The following is an 18,498-nucleotide window of genomic DNA, read 5'->3' on the forward strand; positions in this document are numbered from 1 at the left end:
CACACTGTGACAACCAAACGATTGTTCCTGTGTTTTTATAGCCCGAGAAGCAGCTTTACACCAAATCATCCATCATCTGGGCTTCCAAATCAGGATGAGTAGGAGGGACCCCGCACTGGGAGGTGCTCTGTGACCTTGCAGTGGCTGGGTGATCTTTCTTGCCAGTTGCTCAGCCTCCCCTGGCCCCAGTATCCTCAGCTATAACGTGGAAATCACATTCCCCTCTCTGTTTCCATCACAAGGCTAAAACAGGAGTTAAATAACATAATGGAAGTGAGAATGTATTTTTAGAAACTGATACTAAGTTATTGGACAATTAAAGAAATTATGCAGAATTATTTATTATCACTACACATAACAGTGCAGTTCAAAAACTTGCCCTGGCAAGGGTAATGCTCTGTGTATGTACTGTCCTATAGAGAAGCCACTGGCCACATGCAGCTATTGAACATTTGAAATGCGGATAGTGTGAGTGAGGAACTGAACTCTCAATTTAACTTTACTGAATTTACATTGAGGCAGCCACATGCAGCCACTGTGTTGGATAATGCAGGCATGAATGCAGTGGACATCTGTTGTTTGGACCCGCTCAGCATCTATCTCCCTGGAGACAGGACTGTGATGCTTAATGTTATGTGGCAACTTGATGCCTCAGCGATGCCCAGAGTGCTGGTTAAACATTATTTCCAAGCGCGCCTGTGGGGACAATTCTGGAAGACATTAGTATTTGAACTGGTGAACCGAGTAAAGCAGAGTGGGTGGGCATCTTCTAATCCAGCCAAGGCCCAAACAGATAAAACAGGTAGGAGGAAGGGTAAGTTTGTACACTCTCAGCTTGAGCTGAGATTTGCAAGGTGCAAGGTTGTAGCTACTGTCAATGCCTCAGCCCACATCCTCTTCCCCAGCTGAGTTTACCCGCAGACAGCTTTCTACCTCTGTTTAGCTCCTGGGTCTCTCGTCTCAGTCAGAGAGATTTCCCTGATGCCAAGAGAACCAGACCTGCTGCACTCAGTTACAACCAGAACTGTGGGACTAACACACTTGTAGGTAACCTTCACCCAATGGGAGGCAGAAGTTAGTGCCGCGATGCCCCAGCCTCCCAGGCAGGGCACACACAATTCCTCGAGGGCCCACAGTGGTAATCCCCTTATTAATATAGCCATGTTGGGCTTTATCTTCTTTTTCTCACATTATCATTTCCTCACTGGTGTTTCCTGGGTTCATCTCTCATGTCAACCACCTGTACCCAAGTCCTGGTCTCAGGTTTCTAGGAGGGCTGAAGACAGAAGGTAAAACCTGGTAGCGTGCTGTCTTCGGTTATACTGAAAGACCCATAGGTCCTAAGAAGTACCCAGGCCCCTGTCACTGAGCAGAGAACACACATTGTAACCTGAGAGGCAGCTGAACTCAGTACTGGGGAGATCTCCTGGGTAACCCCACAGCAGATTTGCCTGGTACCTGATTCAGCCCACACTCTCAGCTGAAAGGGAAATTCTGGGCCAGAAAGAAGACTCTCAAATGCATGTTTGTAGCTAGCTGTCCATCTGGAGATGACGGACAGCCCACCATGGCCTTCCACCCTCTCCTGTTCTACATCATCAATGTGTTCTTGCCTCCTTTCCTTATTTTCTCACACCACTCTTCCTCTAGAGAAGTGGGGCCAGGGTGAATGCAAAAGCTGAAGATATCTCCTAAACTTCTCATGGCCGAAGGTGATGCTGGTCCCTAAGTGGGTCAGCGGCTTCATCGTGATTCGTGCATGAGGTGGAGTTCACGTCAGCTCAGCAGAGGGAAGAACAACTAAATCATTCAGAGCACATCTGAGCAGAGTTTGCCAGAGATGACATAATCTCTGGGTGATGTCAAGCCCATATCCATACCTGCAGTTGCTACTGCCTCCAAAATGCAGTTAAGTCTGATCGATCATCATATCACGGATCATAAATGCAAACTGCAATTAACATGGGAGAGAGGAGATGCTATTTTACTTGAAGCCTTGATGGAAAGTTGCTTTTACTTAGGGTTTATTCTTTTTTTGGTCCACTGCCATTCTGAGTAGATGAGAATGCCAGTTTTGCTTTTTTTATTTGTTTGAGGACTTTTGACATTAGGTTTTTTTTTTCGCTCTCACTCTTTTTTAACTTTCATCCAGTACAAGTGGGGGTGAGGTAAGAAGGTAGAGAGTTAAAAGACTCAGCGCACCAGAAATCCAAGATCTAATTCAAAAGCACCATCCCCATGAATAGTTTCCAAACCATGGTCCAGGAGTCCTAGTTTCATGGCCACTGGGAATTGAGAAAGATGGTGTTAAATAGCAGAATTCTGGACCCCAAACCTGCTTCACCAGAACAATTCTATTTGATGTATCAGAGGTCTTGAAAGGACTTTGTTTGAGAAAAAAAAATTCCACTGCTAACCTTCAATTTAAAAAAAAATCTATCTTATATTGTAACACTACCTTTCTGTACTCATTGAGTGATAATTAAAGCAGAATTGCTCCTTCATTTGCTGTGCTAGGGAATCTATGCTTTCACAGGTATCGTGGTTGGCTAATCGAAATGAGCATCTGTTGACCGTTTTGATTGTTTCCTGGTTAGTTAGCTTTGCTGTGAAGGCACCTTCTTCTCCTGTTTTCAGGAAATCCTCCCACTCCACTATGTACAGAACTGGTAGGACCCAGTGCCCTGCTTCCCGCCATGAGAGACAAAGGAAGGAACCCTCCTTTCCCACCCCTATTGGCCACATGATGACACGGGTTCATCCAATCAGGTGCAGACGTGGCCTCTGGGCTCACAGTGAAAAACCCAGACTGATGCACCGTGGACCAAAAAATGAACACACCCATGTTTAGTCTTTTGTACATACAAAGATTTGACTAAGATTCTAAATTCTGTATAGCATTTATAATAACATAACTAATATCTATTCTTGTTAAATTTAAGTAAATCATCAATGCTAACCCTCTGAGTCATGTTTCATGATCAATAAGCTTTGTTTCTGAAATGCAAGATTGTCTGATGTAGATTCACTCTTATGTAGAATTTACGGGGAAGGGATAAACTTTGGATGGGAGCTGAACAGCTGCAATTCCAACCTCCTGTTTGCAATTTAGAATTTGTGTGAATCGCCTGAAGCTTCGAAAAGTCACTGACACAAAACGTCTCCAAACACACCTATCTTGATAAAGGCACAATGAATGACAAGTGTTTTTGACTAGTTGGCATGGCCATGGGGCCTTTGGGGCTCAGCGTGTGAGAAAATATTAACAGCAGAGATACGAACTATATATGAGCGATACGTATCAGTCAGGATAGTTTATGCTACACTAATTAACAAGCAAAACCCCCAGTCTCAGTGGCCCAGCACAACAAAGGTTTATTTCTCACTCATGTGGTTCTGAGGTAGGATAGGTAACTCTCCAGAGAAGCTGTCCCTGTCTTTCTGTCTGCCCTTTGAGACACACCTGCTCATTACCACTTGTCAAGTTTTTGTGGCCAAGTGGCACCATATGACCCTGAGTTCTTACAAGCCTCAGAAAATTTTTTTTAATTTTTAAAATAATATCCTCAGCAGCAATGAATACCAGCTGCTGCAGTGCTATTGCTTTATATTATTTAGGATTGCTATTATTATCGCTGGAATTTAGAGCAATCATTAGCCAATAGTCATTCTGACACTCTCAGACAGCAATCTGTCACTCTTCTTGGCTGAAGGGAGTGGAAAGGACAGTTACAGAGCACCTGAAGCCCCCAGGTAGTCTCGTGGTATGATGACGCAATCCCCCTCCTGGAGAGCTGATGAGATCAAGAGAGACAGAGAGAGAGAAGTAGCAAGAACACATGAAGGAGATTGCGCACCCTGCCAGAACTCTAGGAGCCAAAGCATCAGAGACAAAAGGGGGACAGTCACAGCAGAGCCAGTGACCAAGCATTTGAGAGGTTGGCTGTACCCTAAGCAGCTGTAGAGGGTGCCTGAGCTCACAATAAACAACAAAAACAAGTATGCCAAAAAGCCAGAGGCAACTCCAGCTCCTTAATCCTGATTTAGCATTCACAGCACAGCAGCCATGCTTGCCCCGTGACTCATAAACTAATAAAAGGAAGACCTCATCTGGTCAAGAACATAACTGCATAAAGCCGAAAGCCATCTGTGTCAGACACCGAAATTAACTTCCCAGGTTAATTGTGATGTTTGTCTATTTACAGGAAGCATTCTTTAGGAATACAAATGCTGTCTACCTGAATCACTTGCGATCTTCCTCTCAGCCCACATGCAAGAAACAGGGAGTTAACTGCCATCCTGGGTTTGTGATGACTGTGACATCAATAGTAGTATGGAGTGGAGCTTTTTGTCTCTTTCAAAATGCTTACAGTGTCTCACTTGATTTTTACAAGAACTCTCTACAATGGGACCATGAGGTAGCTGGGGAGAATAATGTCCTGTGTAGATTATAAATGTCCAGCCCTAGCACGTGGCTGGCATAAAGCAAGCACTCAAAAAATGTTTAGAAAAAAGTAATAAATTCTATTCAAATAATGAGAAATTCCTATTGGAATAATGAAAACTGAAGTCTATGGAAGGCGTTATTTGCTTTGGATCCTGATGCCATGTGATGGCAGAAACCAGGTATGGGGTCTCCTCGCTTCGTGCTCTTCCCACTTGTGGAAATCTCACTGTAGAAATACCGCTTTTACATATAACTTCGAACAAGAAAATATGATCCAAAGTGCACAGAGCAGAGACAAAGTAATCTTCTAATCTAATACATTATTCTGTCCCTATTGTTTAAGTCCCATTTACTGTTAGCTGATACAGTATAAGGACTAACTCCAAACCAACTCTACTTTTCATAGTTAATATGCCACTGATGCTTTAATATCTTTATAGGAAAGTGATAAACTGCCAGGAACAGACTCACAGAAGTGTCCCAAGCCTTCTGAACAAACTGCCTTGAGTTAAGAGAGTGCTGAGTCTCCAGGTTAAAAGAGAGAGGAAAGAGAGGTGGGGGAGAAAAGAGGGAAGGAAGGAAGGAAGGAAGGAAGGAAGGAAGGAAGAAGGAAAGGAAGGAAGGAAGGAAGGAAGGAAGGAAGGAAGGAAGGAAGGAAGGAAGGGAGTCATCAGACTCTTCCGGTCCTGCACCTGTAGCACACCCTGGCCGGAAGCACATGGGACACTCAGCAGTACTCACCAGCAGCAAGTTTCAGTGGGACCTCTAGTGGGCACCCCCCTTAATAAACTAGAGGTCACTTTCCAGTGCACCACCCCCATGGGCAGCTTTCCAGCAAGTTCCATGGTATGAAACCTCCTTGGGAATATCTTCCCCAGGGATGCCAGAAGCCTCCCAGCAAATATCACCAGCACAGCATCTCCCCACAAAGAGCCTTCCCCGATGCCGTAGAGAACCGCTTCCCAGGAGCTTCTGACCACGTGGCATCCAAGACTCTTTCTGCCACGCAGTGGCTCCTTCCGAGCCACAGGAACACCGGCAGCTGTGGTTCTGTGCTGTAAATGGGGTGGAGGTGCATGAGAAACTGAAGGGACCTGTAGAGAGCATGCAGATAAAACAGCATCTTTGCCATTTTAAAGGTTAGGGACATCCTGGTCATTCTTCTGGTTGAGTGATTTATGTGATCTCTGCAGTCCACTCAGGAGTTACAATCCATCTCACGCCACAGATGCCGTGGCAACCCTTCCTGCAACACTCGGTGATGATCAGGTGCAGCCGACGTGTGGGCCTCAAGGCCCTTGCTTCAGCTGACACTTCAGCACAATTAACCACAGGTGATAAGGTGATCCATTGTGATACCACTGAAAGCCACCCTGGATTACCATTATCTTGTTTTCCTCAGCCCTGTGCTCAAGTTCAAGGGCATGACCAAACTAATCATCAAAGCCTAGCAAAAAAGGAAACAAATTCTTTTTGGGGGGGACTGTGTCATCTTGGTCCCATCAGGCTATAGAAACTACAGAGTAGTTAGAATGGGGAAAGTCTAATATAAGAATTATTAATTATGACAAGAGACTGCTTACTAAAGGATAAAAAGAGCCCTAAGGAATACAGGAATAGCGTGTAGAGGGAACAGCTACTGCCCCAGGGCTGAGTCAGGGCATCAGAGGGAAGAAATCCATTTTAAACACACTCTCTCCCCGGGAATGAGACTCAGACCTCATTGGAGACGGTGTCCCTGTGGCTCAGAAGGGACAGTGTGGTCAGGGAGGGGAGCAACACGAAGGTGAGTGTGAGAACACCTTACAGCTTGTGTAAAGTGGCATTCTTCAGTTACGATGCAGTTCCGAACAATGAGCATATGTAGAAACTTGTTTTTCTAAAATCCCCACAAATGCACAATATATTTTTTAACAAAGTAAATTGACAAAGGAATGATTTACCCCTCAATAACTGATACAGACTTCAGATGAAAGGAATTAAGTAGAACTGTATGCTCAAAACCCCTTTTTAAATTCAAGGAATAAGCTGTCACATAAAATATCTCACAGGGTGAAAATAAACATAGAAATGGTAAAATCTGAACTATCACTAAAGCTGCTCTTTTTTTAAGAGTTTACTTATTAATTTTTAGAGGGAGGGCAAAGGAGGGAGGAAGAGAGGGAGAGAAACATCAATATGTGGTTACCTCTCATGCACCCACTACTAGGGATCTGGTCCAGGCATGTGCCCTGACTAGGAATTGAACCGATGACCCTTTGGTTCACTCGCCAGCACTCAGTCCACTGAGCCACACCAGCCAGGCTGAAAGCTGCTCTTTTTATGGCAATAGTTATCCCACCATTTTTAGATGTTAAAACATCTAGACTCTTGAAAAGCCTAAAACATTTAGGCTCTTGAAAAATAGCATATGGTTAGAGTTAAACTTTTTACCCTTAATTTTGCCTCTTGCTTTTCCCCAGTATGGCACTATAATACTAGTATTTTATTATAACATAGATGGGGAAAATAAATATTCAAGTGGGTAAATGGTTTGTTAAAAGTTATCTAACCAGTGAGTGTGCCTCTGGATATTTCCATTGCTCTTCAAATTCTTTCTCCATTCTTGCTCACCTTTCTGTGCATCCTCACAGCTGACCTCTATGGACCATATACACTGATTTTCTTTGTCCTCTAGCTTCTAGGCATATTGAATTAATGGGAGACCAAAAAAGAGGAAATTACAGAACAGGAGAGGGGACTTGTTCCCGGCTTCCTTCCTGCCACCCTGCAGGCTGAGAGCTGCTTTCCCGCCATGGAGCGCTTCCTTGTGGTCACAGCTCTTACTACAGCTTTCTCTGGTTTCTCAAAGCCACTCTCTTTCCTTGCCCCTTTCTGTGTAGCAGTGACAATGGCTCTATACTATCGCTAGTCTCAGGATACTTGACCACCTCTTACCAGTATATGTCAACTATCCCTACAACTGCCAGGACCCTCAAAGAAATCAAAGTAGAATTGGATTTGAATCCAGAAGGTGTAATGGTACTTCAGCCAGTGCTCTTACTACTGGACCCCACTGTATCCACATGCATCCTATGTTCTAGTTACACTACAGTGCCACAGCCACGCCACATGCTTCTTCTGCACTGCCTGTGTTCATAATGATCCCTTTGTGCATTCTCTGTTCACTCCCACCTCCCAAATTATATACAACTTCAAAAAGTGTACTCAGTCTCCACCTTCACTGTAAGGTTTTCATTGAGCCTTCATCCTTACGGGCCTATCTTTGCTGGCAATCATGGTCCCAATGATGACACTTAGTGTGACATTTAGTTATATTGAAATGTTTCTGTTCATTCATGTATGTGAATCTCATTCCCCAGCTACATTGTGATGTACATGTTTTTCAAATACAATAGACTCTCTATTATCTTCAATTTGCCTAGAAAAAAATGACAAATATATATAGGATGTAGTAAAAAAATAATACTGAGAGTTTCACTTCTGGAATACTAGTGTGAGGAGCCCTGTACCAGTTCCCTAGTGAAACAATCATATCTGGTAAAAAATATTTTAAAAAAAGCAATGACAAACATTTAAAGTCTTTGGAAATTGCTCTAAGGGCATACAGCTACATTTACTTCAGGAACTCTGCTTTAAAGATCTACTGAATCCCAGCAGGAGCAGCACTGCACTCCTCCCTGAGTGCCCGTTCAGCTTGAGAGGACTTAATTCCGGATAAGTGTGGCCAAAAAGACAAAACTCCTTTCCCCTCCATTTCCAATAAAGACACACAGCATCTCACTGGGAGGAGCATTTTTCATCACCTCCAACCCCACATTTGAGAGGCTAAATTCCTGGTCAGTGCAGCCAACAGGCCAAAGGGGCTCCTTCCTCCATCTAGTCCCCGCTCACACTCACAGACTTGGAAGGCCAAGGACACTGGGCCCTCGGTCACCCTCAGTCCAGCTCATCCACAGAGCAGAAGTCAGCAAAGAAGACCAGAGGACAGTGCCACACCAGCACCCTGCTCATAATGTGACTATCACAACACTGTCCCTACCCCAGCCCTAGAGCAGTGGCTTGGAGCTTTTTCTCAGGGACACAGGCAGTCAAAAAGAACAGAGAAGTCCGAACCTATCCTCAGGGTAACTGATGTTATTAAAGCTGCCTGTGGGTAGTTCAAGCCTAAGGGTCTCAAAAACATGAATATTTGGGCAATATGCAGTTAAAAGAAAGTTAGCTATTCTATGAGAGCAACAAACTACACAGTAGTTCAGGTACTTGACCACAGAGCACCAGAGAAAGAGACAGGTGAGAAGAGTGGCCTTGGGGACAGAACTAGTTCAAGTCTGGCCTGAAAAAAAAATACCCCGTCCCAAATTCAATTGGATCAGATTGCAGAGCAATTTAAGGCCCAGGACACTGGCTAAAACAACAAAGAAATCAGCCATAAATTAGTGGAGCCTAACAGCTGGGTGTGATGCCAACAGACACAGGCAGATGAACAGAGCAATCAGGAAAAGAGAAAGCTAGAGGGACCCCTGAGAAAACCACTGTCAACTCAGAATGACAGCGCTCATGCCCGAGGATGAGCCTTTCTGAGGGGCGACTTCAGAGGCTTCACACGACATAGAAAGTAGAAGCCACTCCAAGAGTCTGGCCAAGTCACACAACAAACGAGCAAACAAAAACAAAACCAGGCCCCAGAAATGGAGTTGAAAGCAGTGTCCAGATGGTACCACGTGTGACTAAGAATGTCCAATTTTAAACAAAAAAAAATATGAGATATGCAAAGATACAGGAAAGTGTGACCCACAAACAGAAAAGAAGCAAACAACAGAAATTGTTTGTGAGGGCCCTACACGTCAGATCTAACAGGTTTCAAAGTAGTCATTACAAATAGGTCAAAGAACTAAAGGAAACCATGCTTAAAGAAGTAATGGAAGCTGTATTATACAATGTATTATTAAATAGAGAATATCAATAAAGAGAGAGAATTTTTAAAGCACCAGACAGAATTTCGGATTGAAAAACATAATAGTTTTTTTTTAATCAAAATAGCTCAACAGCATATTTGAACTGGCAGAAGAAAAAATCAGCAAACTTGAAGATAAATCAGTAGAAATAATCCAAAAAAAGAGAGTAAATTTACAGAGGTGCATTGATATGTAAAGCACCAAGAAGCATACAACACACGCATAATGGGAGTGCTGAGTGGCCTGGGCAGTGGAGGGAAATAAAGAGGGAATGGAGAGATAGAGAGAGAAGGAATGTTAGAAGACATAATGACTGAAACATCCTAAATTTGATTAAAAAGTCACCTCTACGTTTAAGAAAATCAATAAGCTCCAAGAAGCACAATCACATAAACACATCAAAAAAGTTGGGATAAAAGGGCAAAAAATAAATAAAGCTTGTCTGGTCACATCTGTCAGTATTTTCTTATATTCTTCTGTTTCCAAACTCAAATATGTCCTTGCCATCTGGAAGTGCAATATTTATTTGTATTGTTTTCTGCTTTGCATGACCTAATTTGGAAAAACATTTAACTCTTTACTCACTTCAGAATGTAAATGAGAACTTAGAAAACAAACTGGCCATAGAGGTACAGTGGGAGACTACAGAAACTATTGGGTTGAACTCATTTCTCATGCAGCATTTGGTAATGAAATTCCTAGCGAGCTTAAAATGGTCGATGAGGAGAATGCACCTTTAATTGGCTAATTAGAAACACATCAGCATGTTTCACCCTCAAAATGAGAGAAAAGTGTTTCAATTGCCCTGCTAGTCCCCAAGTGTGGCTCAATTAACCAGTTATTGAGGACAGTATTTCTGTGCTTGCTTGGTCAGGCAGTCTCATGAAAGAGGCTAAGCCTCAAAAATCCAAATCCAGAATTCCTGTAAATAAAATTTGGCTTTCATGTTCAAGTAAAGGAAAAAATATTAATGTTGAGGGTAGGGTATATATTTCTAGTCATATGGTTTACGAAATTTTTGTCTGAATAGGAACAAAAGTCATAGATTTTGCAATCGTCCTTATTTCAAATATTCTCTTCTCTTTTATTCATAAATTATCAAAATGTTTCCACATTTTAAATTCTGTTCCCCATAGTTCTCCTAGCAAGGGCACAAAAATCTAAATAGGAAAAGCTAACACTAAATATAATTCCTATGTAAAAAAAAAATACAGTGAACATAAGGAAAAATAGTACTAAGCCCTGTTAGGAAATCCCTTGATAATATATTATCTGGCATTTCTATGGTATCTTCAGTCTTACTGGTCATTATTCCTGATCTTAAAATATTAAAATTAGAGGTAGTTTTATGACCTTTCCATCATAAGTTGCACTGTCGGAACAGATGAAACCTAAGAAGACCCACAACATTACTGTAATGAGAATATTTTAGGAATGGACATCAGACAAAACAGAATTAAGGTCACAAATAAGTCCTTTGCTTTTTTAAAATAAATTTAATCATTCTACTCTTAGAATTACAGTTTTCTCATCATAAAGTGGATATAGTAATGCCTACTTGGCAGTGTAAGTGTCCAAACTAGAGTAGTGGTCCATCAGTGAGGGTTTACTGTATTGAACTTCAGAGAAAGACACCACAGTGTCGTGTGTCTCACCTCCTCCAGCATTTTAGGACCACTGACCACATTGCTATTCAAAAGGAAAAAAGTCCCAAGATCCTATCCTGTGTGACCCCAGAAAGCCCAGACCCACATCTAGTATAATATTTCATGTAATGCTCCAGTGGCAAGGGCCTCCCTTCCCTCTGGTGCTGCCTGTAGTTCCTTCCCCCTAGAGCCCTCTCTGAGCTTCCTCTCCACCACTTCCCTCTGCCTCACTTCCTGTATTTAGCATCCTTCCCTTCCAGCCATCACCAATATCCAAGCACAGAATCTCCTTCTGCAACCAAACACTGCCAGTACTGAAGTGTGTTGATAAACTTGCAAGTTTTAAGTTGCCAAGTATTCACTTGTTATATTTATGAATATGTTCTCACAGGCAAACACCATGAACTTCCAACCTCATAAATGTTATCTCAAAATTACTCCTGATTGTAATTGACCCTGATGTAGTATATACCCAAAGACTCAACTGCAATAGATTAATTCTCAATACTCACTCTGTGGTGTTAGGTTGGCACCATCACCCCCTTCTCTTTTATAAAGAGAAATAGAGAAATTGTAAGACATAAGCCCAAGTCAAAAAACTCCACTTCGTGGCAAAAATAATAACCCAGTACACAGGTCCCTTCAGTAGATGGACTTCAGTGCAACTACACTGTTATTCATGCATCAAATATTTATGTAAGTCTACTAAGCCCTGGGTACAGTGCTAGTTTCTAGGAATAACGGTAAACAAAAAGTCATGATTCCTGCCCCCATACAGAAGGGAGTCCAGTGAACAGAGAAAAATACAGCTGGGAAGGACCTTAGAAATCACATGACAAGCATCCCCCCCTTTACCAATGAAACCCACAGAAATGAAATTACTTGCTAAAGCCCACAAATTGGTGGCTAACCCCAGATTCCATGATAAAGAACTTAATCTCATCTTTGATGCCATGCAGTTGTGTTTATATGATCTCCAAATTGCACAAAGTGATCTCTCTAGAACTCTTTCCTGCACTCACGTGGGGCATGAGCCAAAAAAACCTACAGCAGGAACAGTAGCTACAACCGACAATGACATGTATTGAGAGTTTGCTACATCCTGAGCACTTCTAACGCATTGACTCCTTCACTCATCACAACTCTTCAAGCTAGATATTATAATTATTCCCACTTATGTACCAGAACCTGAGGTTCAGAGAGGTAAAGGAACTTGCCAGGGTGCCTCAAAGACAGAGTTCTCAGAGCATGGACTCAAACAGAGTCCATGGTCTTTCCTTATGATGAAATCAATGTTCCATCATATCAATAATTTTAAAGTGAACAATCATAATTGCCTATAGCGACCATGGCAGAAATTTAGGTGGTTAATTAGATGTACTTTTAAGCCTGTCATTAAACTTAGATAGACTTTTATACTAAGACAGCAAAATATATTTCATTTAATCTTAAGACATATTTGCCCTTATTTATAGTGTTATAGTGCCTCTGTGTGTAAGAGCTTGTAAATTTTTTTAACATTTCTTTTCTTATTTTAATGGGGAAAAGAAATGACCAGTTCAGGATTTTGAATTTCACAAAATTCCTACAAAACACAATGCATTCTTACATTTCCATAAGTATGGACAGACTGAGAAATCGAGGCTTATAAACTCTATGTCTTGAATGTATCCTCTGTCTCCCATATTCAGGCATTTCCCTGATCCTATTAAATTTCTTCTGCTAATGCATCTGTCCCTCTTTTCCCTTCCCACTGCCAAGAATATTGTGATAATCTGTGAACAGATCATCTTCTTCCATTTTATTCTCCCTCCAAATGATGTTCTATTCTGCTGCCATAGTCCTAACCCCACATGCCTATGTGGCTAACAATATCCGAAAATCCCCACATCGACTCAAACTTAATTTGTCACATGCTCAGTGTCAAATCCAGGGCCCTCAAATCTCTGGCTCATCTTCTAAATATTACTCCCCTAAATACATGTGAGCCCCAGAGGACACTTTCCCACTTCATGCCTTTCAGCATGCCTCTCTTCTTACCTACAAGGACCTTGATCGCCATTCTTCCTATATATTAAAGTCCTTAAGTAGGACTTTACTTAAGGATTTATTTACCCGATTTGGGTCTCGTAGCAGCTGACACACTCCAACACCATGCTTGCAGGATGTGCTCAGTAACTGTGTGTATAACATGTACTGTTTTGAAGTGGGTGTAGGGGTCCAGAGCATGTCTCCTCAAAATATGCCACTTTGGCACACACATTTTTTTAACTGAAGTCAATCAAGATTCTTCAGGCTCATGAGAAACTTTCAGCCCTCCCTTAAAGAATTTAAATTAGGGTCCTTCCCTATAATAAGAGTTATCACCAGAAATAACATGTTATGACCTATCTATAGGGCAGCACCAACTACTAGCTGCTGAACATCTGTTCTTTATTTTTTTATTGTTGTTCAAGTACAGTTATCTGCCTTCCCCCCCAATCCTCCCCACCACCCCAGCCCTCCGCACCATCCAGCCCTCCCTACCTCCTTTGCCTGTTTCCACCCCTCCTTGTTATTGTGCATGTGTCTTTTACAATTGTTCCTGTAAACCCTTCACCCTTTCCCCCCATAATCGCCTCCCCTCTCCCCTCTGGTCACTGTTAGCCTGTTCTTAATTTCAATGTCACTGATTATATTTTGCTTGCTTATTCGTTTTGTTGATTAGGTTCCAGTTAAAAGTGAGATCATAGGGTATTTGTCTTTCACTGCCTGGCTTGTTTCACTCAGCATAATGCTCTCCAGTTCCATCCATGCTGTTGTAAAGGGTAGGAGCTCCTTCTTTCTTTCTGCCGTGTAGTATTCCATTGTGTAAATATACCATAGCTTTTTTTCATTATTTCTAAGTTTTATTTTATTTTTTAAACATTTTTATTTTTGTTCAAGTACAGTTTTCTGTCTTTCCCCCCACCTGAACCCTCCCCACTTGTTATTGTCCATGTGTTCTTTATAATTGTTCCTGCAAACCCTTAATTGTTTTGATCCATTCATTTACTGACCAACACTTAGGTTGCTTCCAGCACTTGGCTATTGTAAATTGCACTGCTATGCTCTTCTTATCTTCCTGAAATGACCTTCCTTCCCTCTGAAACCCCAAGGTGCCTTCCCTCATCCTCAGCTCAGAGTGTCATATACACCTCATTTTCACTTTCTGCCTCTGAACCTCTCCTGTATGTGGGGTCTCTAACCCCCTCATGTATCGGGGCTTACCATGCATACTTACAGAATTAAATTTGGTTATTTCTCTGGTTAATCTGTCTCATGTAGATTTAAGTATTAGACCAGCCGAAAGAACCTTGAAAGTTTCTTCCTCCCCACCGCCATGGGAGAATGTCACGACCATTGTCACTTCGAACCACCTCTATGTTTTGCTCCAGTCAGACAGGGGACACCGCCTTAGAATTTGACCCAGAACATATTTTTATAAAATTCAAGTTTCATAGCTTCTAGCAGTTCTTTAAATCACAGAAGATATTTCAAGGTTAATAATCAATTTAGTTAAATTTAGCATAGCACATTAGTGAGTTTTTAGATATGCAAATGATGGCTATTCCTGAAAGAATTTTTACCTAAGGCTGATTTTTAATGGGTCTCAGGTACTCAAAACATTCTGTCTTATCTTTTACTGTTTTGAAGTCCGGTAGAGTAAAACGTTTCCAGCCCCCTAAGGTCTTTGATTTCTGGGCTTTCTCTACTCCCTTCCATATCTCCTTCCAAACCAGCCAATTCCTTCCTGGACTCATGTTTTTCTTACAATACCTTCTTGCTAACGGCAGCCAATAACAACCCATGCACACTCCTGAAATACTGCTTTTCAACCTTGTACCCTGGAGCTACAGGCTCCATAGGCACAGGATCTGACTTCAGGTTTTCTCAGACTGACCGTTTTACCGAAAACATCATCACTGACTAAGAAGGAACACCAGTGTTTCTGCTTGTGATCAGTTTTCTCCCCACCACACCGCTCGGCCAGTGGCACACGTCCGTGGTGTTTGTTACAACAGCGCTGACCACTTAAATGATCTGGGAATTAGTGAAGCGGAATAGTAAGAAGCTAGGAAAATTCCTTTTCCTTGGCAAGTGGAATGGGGAAACTGAGACAGGGAGTTAAACAGCAGAGCTATTTACAGCCAACTAATAAATCACCAGGGCTTACCTTTCCCAGCCCAAGACACAGATGGTTTCCACACTCCAGACTGGCCAGGCACACCAACCTGTCTAGGTCCCCCTTCTGTGACATTCCTGGAAGGCGAAACTGACCAGAGGATGGGCCTGACCCCTCTAGATGCTCATTTTTGATGAATTAGCATATTAAAAGCACACCTGGAAAGCTAATGAATATGATATTGAGATCCTCCCCTGAGACCACCCCTGAAACTCCCACCTGTAGAAAACAGAGAAGGGCAGCTGAGTGATAGCAGGGAGCACTGAGAGAGTGAGCAGGTGGCTCTGAGTAGCTAAGTGCTTGCACAGCATCCTGGCCCCCAGCCCTTGGTGCTGAGCCCGCCTGGACAGACAAGCGAGGGAGTGTGGGTGGGGCAACTGAGGCTCTGCTGGGGACCTAGACCTGATGACCAGAGGCCAAAGCCCTAGGGTGAGACACGCTGTCCACCACAGCAGTTGCTGCCCAGGAAATTTGAGGGTTTGTGCGTGATGGCCAGGCCATGGGGAACTTGGAACACCTGCCAGGGTAGTTGCAGGGAATTTGAAAATAACTACTTAAACGTTGACCCACTCACCATGGCCTGCAGTGTGAAAGCTACGGGTCAGGCACACCTGACGTCTCTTGGGCGCACCCGGGCCTTTGCCCCGAGCAATGGCCACTGCTTTGCAGAGCAGGCCCCCCACCCCACCCCCGCTCCGAAGTCCAGCCTGCCCCCACTTAGCTTTCCCCCAAGTGAAAAGTTGGAACCCTATGGCAAGGATCAAGTTGTCAGTATTTTGGTTTTTAATATTTTATTTATTTATTTTTAGACACAGGGGAAGGGAGGGAAAAAGAGAGGGAGAGAAACATCAATGTGTAGTTACCTCTCTCTCACCCCATACTGGGGACCTGCCCACAACCCAGGCATGTGCCCTGACTTGGAATAGAACTGGCGACCCTTTGGTTTGCAGGCTGATGCTCAGTCTACTGAGCCACAACAGCCAGGGCAGTGCATGGTTTAAAGAAGCCCTCTGTAAATGGGCTGGCTGTGTAGTCCCACCTCTGCTGACACCCGTGAAGAACAGCCGGTCCCCATTCCACTGCCCCGGCACCCCACGAGGAGGCTCCAGACCCCTGCCCCTGCTGCCTCTCTCTGGAAGACACACCTGGGCAGTGCAGTTTTTCATCTGCTCCGACACAGACTTGCTTTTGGAAGACTGCACACCTGGGTTCAAGTGCAGCGTTCCTGGCAGGTGAAGCTTCCATGGGTGTGGACACATCACCTTCCTATTTCGACACCTGACTGTTTCTGTCATGGATCTCAGCCAGGCACCTGACCAAAAGGCTGGGGGGCAGCACTCAGAACCCCCTCACCTCACAACCACGGCAGATTAAGGAGGTCTCACTTGGGACCAGCGGGACCCTTCAACAAGCCAGCCATACAGATATCCAGCTCCTACACAGAGCTTCTCCAAACGCCAATGAAGCAGAACCTGAGGTCCTGCCCAGGGTGCCCCAACCTCCTAGGCATGTGAAAACAGATTACAAAAGGTAGTGGACAGAGGTAACTTCCAGCACCTACGGTGATGAAGACAGGCCTCCCAAAGTACCTCCAAGAGAGCCTTTGTCACAGAGGAGTCACAGAGTGACACCTGCAGACGGAGTTCTAAAAATTTCTGTCTTACCTCAGCAGGGCCATGCCCCCCACACAGAGTTTTGCCCCTGACCCTAAGTATCAGCAGCGGAACTCTGCACAGACAGAACAGCGAAGGGTCCGCCCATAGGGTTCCCAGCATCCTGCCCGTTACTGAAAACAGGAACAAGCTGAGTTCAACATAGGATGGGCCTGAGAGACTACCACCATACCTGGACAAATATGAAACATTTTTAGGGAAGCAGAAGCAAACAAGCAATCCTTAAAAATCTGAGTATTTGCTCTTCCCCAATACAAGTTGTCCTAGCAAATTTCTGCAGGTCCATTTGGGGAAAGATTTAGAGAATAACCATTGACTGAATGTAACATGATAGTGCAGGATGCTTCCTCACAGGGTCACAGCCTCTGTCTCCTTCAATCAATAGGTCTCGCGTCTGAGAACAGGCCCACATCTGAAAACCAAGCCAGGGATCATGACTTTGGTTGGAACAATTGCCCTCAGCTTTCTGATTACCTATCCTTGCTTTATTCTGGTTGTGTAAATTACATCCTTGTTGGCTGCCTATCTGTCTTGCCTCTAGGAATTCTGTCCCATTCAGCATCTCCATGGCTCTCCCCAGACGGAGACTCCTGGCTGCCACTGATTTTGTCACTTGCTGTGCTCCGTGTTGGCGTCTTTCTGCTGGAGGTGACACTGCTGCCTGGACTCTGATATTTCTGATTTTTATCATTCCCATGGCTATCGGGAGCCCAGGGCTCTGACAGCACCTCCAGCTACTAGCTTGGTGTATGGAGTTCCTGCGCTTCTCGGGGACCCTGGCGCCCCTCCCACCAGCACGTTTCATTACTGCTTGGGAACACGGAGTGTCTCCTGGCCTCGCCTGCAGGACTGTCAGGGATTGAGTTTTGTGGCCTTGAGTGGTATACATCCCATCCCCATTTCCCTGAACCTTTTGACCCCTTCCTCCACCATCTGCCAGTAAATCTGAACTTTCATTATCATGAAGCAACTCGATATCAGTGTTCTACCTATGTCTAATTTCCATTAGGACTCCAGATGGTAGGATAGGAAAATAAAACCAAGTCCTTTAGAAGATAAGCTGATAGAATGGGTAGATAGAAGTAAAACAAATTTCCTAAGAGAATTTAGCTTTCATTCCAATTTATATTGCTTATCTCTGTATCTACAATTTAAGGAGATGCAAATTTGATTTAATACATAAATGAATTGGTAAAGAATCTTCAGATCCTCAGAGAACAAAAATATAACTATCTTGGAAAATTTACCAAATGGGTCCTTTTTATTGAGAAATGATGTCATTATTTATTGACGTCACAATGATAACCTAGTGGAGATTCATCTTCCATATAGAGAATAATTATCTTCCAATGATCAGTGACTTTATAAATATGCAGCTAATTAGAAATTTGTTATGGAAAATGGGAAAACATGTTGAATACCAGCTTCCACTCTGCAAAAATCAATGAAGCAAATGCTTGTTTTTATTCTGAAGTACAACTGGACTAGTTTACTTCCTTGTTTCTGTTGGCCCTGCTGCTGGGCAAGGGCCTGACTCCGCCCTTGTGATTGGCCTGCTCCATCCTGGTAT

The 18,498-nt window shown here is 43.3% G+C and overlaps 1 pseudogene; it reads left to right on the forward strand.

The window, feature by feature from the left end:
* The first annotated feature begins 555 nt into the window (after positions 1 to 555).
* On the forward strand, positions 556 to 17,154 carry LOC114508394 (annotated as a pseudogene).
* The last annotated feature ends 1,344 nt before the right edge of the window (positions 17,155 to 18,498 follow it).

This window comes from Phyllostomus discolor, chromosome 11 (assembly GCF_004126475.2).
Source record: "Phyllostomus discolor isolate MPI-MPIP mPhyDis1 chromosome 11, mPhyDis1.pri.v3, whole genome shotgun sequence".
Taxonomy (NCBI): domain Eukaryota; kingdom Metazoa; phylum Chordata; class Mammalia; order Chiroptera; family Phyllostomidae; genus Phyllostomus; species Phyllostomus discolor.